This window comes from Phoenix dactylifera, chromosome 14 (genome assembly GCF_051530095.1).
Source record: "Phoenix dactylifera cultivar Ajwa chromosome 14, Ajwa_hap1_PhDact_Kaust_v1.1, whole genome shotgun sequence".
NCBI lineage: Eukaryota > Viridiplantae > Streptophyta > Magnoliopsida > Arecales > Arecaceae > Phoenix > Phoenix dactylifera.
The window spans coordinates 4493736-4499013 of NC_143203.1; positions in this window are offsets into that span (position 1 = coordinate 4493736).

Here is a 5278-nt window from a genome sequence, read left to right on the forward strand (position 1 = left end):
GGTGAAGTAGTCGATGGCGACAATCAAAAATTTCCGCTGGGCCGAAGCGATGGGGAATGGTCCGAGGATATCCATTCCCCACTGTGCAAAGGGCCAGGGGGCGGTGATTGGCGCCAAGGGAACAGAGGGGACTCTCTGGATGTTGGCGTGGCGCTGGCAGGCGTCGCATTTCCGTACGTGATCCTTTGAGTCTTCCAATAAGGTCGGCCAATAGTAGCCTTGCCTCATGATCTTATGTGCCAGGGACCTAGCCCCCAGGTGCGATCCGCAGATGCCTTCGTGGACTTCGCCGAGGGCGTAAGCCGCTTCCGAAGGGCGGAGGCACCTTAAGAGGGGGGCGGTGAACGAGGTCCGGTACAGCCTCCCTTCGTAGAGTACGTAGTGGGCGGACTTCATAACAAGTCGCCGAGCTTGATCTTCATCTTCGGGGAGGATCCCTTCGGCGAGGTAAGCTACAAGCGGGTCCATCCAAGATGGTTCCGGATCAATTGCCATTACCGCTTCAGCTTCGTCGATGCTCGGGGCATCTAGGGTCTCCAGGTATATCGCCCTTGACAAGTTGTATGCCTCAGCGCCCACCAAGCGGGACAACCTGTCGGCCCTAGCATTTTCGCTCCTTGGGACCTGCTGAATGTCAATACTGCCGAGGTCGGGAATGAGTGCTTGCACCTTCCGGACGTAGCTCTGCATGGTCGGGCTCCGTGCCTCGAACTCCCCTCGAACCTGCCCGACCACCAGCTGGGAGTCGGTGAAGACCTTCAGACGCCGGATGCCGAGCTCCTTGGCGAGTTTGAGTCCCGTAACTAGGGCCTCGTACTCCGCCTCATTGTTGGTCACTGGAAATCCGAACCTCAAGGCATACTCGGCTATCACTCCATCGGGATTGGTAAGGACCAGCCCAGCCCCTCCACCTTCAAGGTTCGACGACCCGTCAATGTGGAGCGTCCAGATCGGGAGATCGAGGCTGGGTGTTTCCGGCGGCCTAGGTTCCGCCTCCTGCACAGTGCACTCAGCGAGAAAGTCCGCGAGCACCTGGGCCTTGATGGCGGGCCGGGGCTGGTAGCGGATGTCGAACTCACCAAGTTCTACTGCCCACTTCACCAGCCGTCCCGCATTCTCAGGATTGTTGAGGATCTGCCGCAGTGGTTGATCGGTCAAAAGGGTGACAGAATGAGCCTGGAAATAGGGGCGAAGCCTCCTGGTCGCAGTCAGCAGCGCGAAGGCGATCTTTTCAGCCTTCGTGTACCGCGTCTCGGCATCCCGGAGGACTCGGCTGGTGTAGTACACGGGCTTCTGAAGTTTTGCCTCTTCCCGAACCAGTACTGCGCTGACTGCGGTTGGGGAGACCGCCAGGTAAAGGTAGAGCATCTCCCCCTCTTGCGGCTTGGACAGCAGGGGAGGAGACGCCATGTACTCCTTGAGCTGGTCGAACGCCACTTGACATTCAGCCGTCCAGAGGAAGTCTTTCGGGCGCTTCAACACCTTGAAGAACGGTTGGCAGCGTTCGGCCGATTTTGCCACAAATCGTCCGAGCGCGGCGACCCTCCCAGCGAGCTCCTGAACCTCCTTCACTTTGGTCGGAGGGGACATATCTTGGATGGCCTTGATTTTGTCCGGGTTGGCCTCGATCCCCCGCTGGTTGACAATGAAGCCGAGGAACCTCCCGGCCGAAGCACCAAAGGCGCACTTCGCTGGGTTTAGCTTCATACGAAACTTCCGCAAGGTGGCGAAGGTCTCCTCCAGATCCGCAATGTGCTGATCCGCATGGCGGCTCTTTACCAGCATATCGTCCACGTACACCTCCATGTTCCGGCCGATCTGCTCCTTGAAGATTTTATTGACGAGGCGCTGGTAAGTAGCGCCAGCGTTCTTCAGACCGAAGGGCATTACCTTGTAACAGTACAGCCCCCTGTCTGTTATGAAGGCCGTTTTCTCCTCGTCCTGTGGAGCCATCATTATTTGGTTGTAGCCGGAGAAGGCGTCCATGAAAGACAGCAGCTGATATCCGGAAGTCGCGTCGACCAGTTGGTCTATTCGCGGGAGCGGAAAGCTATCCTTGGGGCACGCCTTGTTCAGGTCGGTGTAGTCGACACACATCCTCCACTTCCCGCTCGTCTTCCGGACAAGTACGACGTTTGCCAGCCACTCGGGGTAGCTCACTTCCCTTATGAAACCTGCCTCCAAGAGTTTGTCTACCTCCTGGTCGACCACCCGGATCCGATCCGGGGCACAGTGTCTCTTCTTTTGCTTTACTGGTCGGTGGGTCGGGTCGACGTTGAGGGCGTGAGAAATGACCTCCGGGTCGATCCCAGGTACATCGGCCGCCGACCAGGCAAACACATCAGCATTGGCTCGGAGGAATTCCACTAACCGGAGCCGAGCTTCCAAGTCGAGGTTGGCACCGACCCGGACCGTGCGGTCCGGGCGGCCTTCTTCGAGGGGAACTTCGATTACGCCCTCGGCCGGCTCCCCGTGCCGCAAGGCCACTTCGTCTCTGGCGTCAAGGGACTCGACGCTTAGGGCCTCCATGGGCTTCTTCCCTTTGAGAGTTGCTAGGAAACACTGCCGTGCGGTTGGTTGGTCACCTCGGACCTCTCCAATCCCGACCGCCGTGGGGAACCGCATGAGCAAATGGTAGGTAGAAACCACCGCGCGAAGGGCGTTCAGTCCGGGTCGTCCGAGGATAGCGTTGTAGGCCGAGGGGACACGGACGACCAAGAACCCGAGTCGCACCGTGGCTTCTGCGGGTGCAACGCCCGCAGTCACAGGCAGCTCAATGACACCTTCGGCCGAGATAGCGTCTCCAGTGAATCCTATGAGGGGGGTGGATGTTTTGTGCAACAATTGTCGGGACAAGCTCATCTTTTGGAAGGCCTCGTAATACAAAATATCAGCTGAGCTTCCACTATCCACAAGAACACGCCTTACATCATAGTTCGCCATAGTGAGAGAGATCACCATGGCGTCATCGTGGGGAGTCTGAACCCCCTTTACATCTTCATCACAAAAAGTGATTACATTTCCGACCCGCTGCCTCTTCGCGACGGCCACTCCTGATGCTTCCGCCGAGCCCCCTGCGTTCCTCACGGGCCGAGAGCAGCCCCCAGTGATGGTGTGGATCACTCCCGCAACGGGTCGATTCTGCTCCCGAGGCTCCTGAGGGGCCGGGTCGACCGGACGCGGGTCTGCCGGGGGACGTCGGTCGTTTACATATCGATCGAGACGCCCTCGGCGAATGAGAGCCTCGATCTCGTCCCGAAGCTGGAAGCAGTCTTCGGTATCGTGGCCGTGGTCTCGGTGGTACTCACAGTACGCCCGAGAAGGCCTCCTCCCAGGGATCTTCTTCATCTGCCTCGGGACCGGGAGGTCCTCCCGCCCCTTGACCTCCATGAGGATCTGGGCCCGGGGGGCCAGGAGTGGGGTGTATCGGTTGAAGCGTCGGTGCGGAGAACGAGGGCGTGTGGCGCCGTGGTTCCTTGCTGGTGACGGGCTTCTGCGTCGGCGTTGAGGCGTCGGGCTCCTCCTCTGGGGTGCCTCTTTTCGCCTTTTCTTCCCGGGCTTTAGAGGGGCCTCGGCGGCCTCCTTGTTCCGATGGGAGGCTGCCTCCTCGGCGTCTGCATACTGGTTTGCCCGAGATAACAGCTCCGGGAAGCTCCGCGGCAGGCGTTTGTCCAGGGAGAAGGTGAGTCTGCCCTTCCGGAAGCCACGCTTCAGGGCTGAGAGAGCCACTTCCTGGCTCAGGTTTCGGACCTCCAGTGTAGCCTTGTTGAAGCGAGTGAGATAATCCCGCAGGCTTTCTCCCTCGTTTTGCCGGACATCAAAGAGGGAGTCGGAGACCAGTCGCCGCCTGCTACTGACGGCGAAATGGCTGATGAAGAAGCGGGTGAACTGGTCGAAGGACTGGATGGAGTTAGCCTCCAGGCCGGCGAACCATGCCCTTGCCGGGCCACGGAGGGTCGCCGGGAAGGCCTTGCAGAGGAGCGGATCCGATGCTCCATGGAGGAGCATAAGAGTCCTGAAACTCTCCATGTGGTCCCGCGGGTCCGCCGCCCCGTCGTAGGGTTCGATCGCCGGCATTTTGAACCCCGGCGGGTTCGAGGTCCGCAGGATCCTCGAGGCAAGCGCCGGCCGGGAGGAGATCTCCAAGTCAGCGAAGGGATCTTTGGAGTGGCCCTTCAGGACCTGGAGTTGTCTGTGGAGATCGTCCACCCGCCGGTCCAGGGAGCGCGACCGGTGGGTGGGGGACAAGGAGCGGCGCGAGGGGGACCGACTGGAGTGCGGGCCCCTCGAGGACTGGGGTGTCTGAGAACGCGCCCGGGTCCGCCTCTCGTACCCCGCACAGCTCCGATGAGAAGGTCCTGGCAGAATGGACCGCACTCGAGAATCCTCCTCGCGCCGGCGCTCCTCTCCATGGGAGAGGAAGGAGCGCGGGTTGTGAGGAAGAGGCGAGTGCTCGGGGGGCAGCGGCTCCTGAGCCCGTTGCGGCACCCGAGAGATCACGCCCTGCAGATTCTGCACTGCCTCCGCGAGGGTGCGAACCTGCTGGGCTAGCTGGTCGAACTGAGCAGCTTCGACCGTCTGAATGGGAGAAGGGGCGGTGGAGTGCTGCTGAGAGTGCGTTGGGGACGCAGCAGCCTCTCGGCCGGAGGCGCGAGAGGCTCCGCGACCGGAAGCATTGGAAGCTCCACGACCACCTCGCCGTGCCATTACGATCGTTCTAAGATTCGGTCCCTTCCTCTAGCGCCAACTGTTGCTGGTGGTCCAAACCGAGAACGATTGGCACTGCGGTGTGAACGGGGTTCCGTCTGAGTTGTCTTGGTTGGTGTTGGTTGCGCTCCACCTTCCGCCAAGAAACCTGCAAACAAGCCTTACACCACCACCAGGGTGGTGATGGCCCTCCGACGGTCAAGTCAGAGGAGATTGGAGGAGGAGGAGAGGTGATAATCGCAAGTAAGAGAGTGCTCTGGGAGATATTGCTCACCTCCCCCCTTTCTCCCCCCAGCCGCATATATACCTGGCTGGGGGGTCTCTCAGGGGGGTTCGTCATCGTGGGGCACGATGGTGTGGCCACTGACATGGCCGTTACAGGGCGTCGTGGAGCAGCACCGGGTACGGCCACGTCAGGGCATAGTGGGGCTCCGCTTTGTACGGCTGATGCAGGAGATCGTGGAGCAGCATCGGATACAGCCGTTGCAGGGAGTAGTGGAGCAGGAGGCCGCGGCGTGCCTCTGGGGAATAGCCTGTCGTTATCAAGAGATCTCCGACTCGGGGTCGGAGC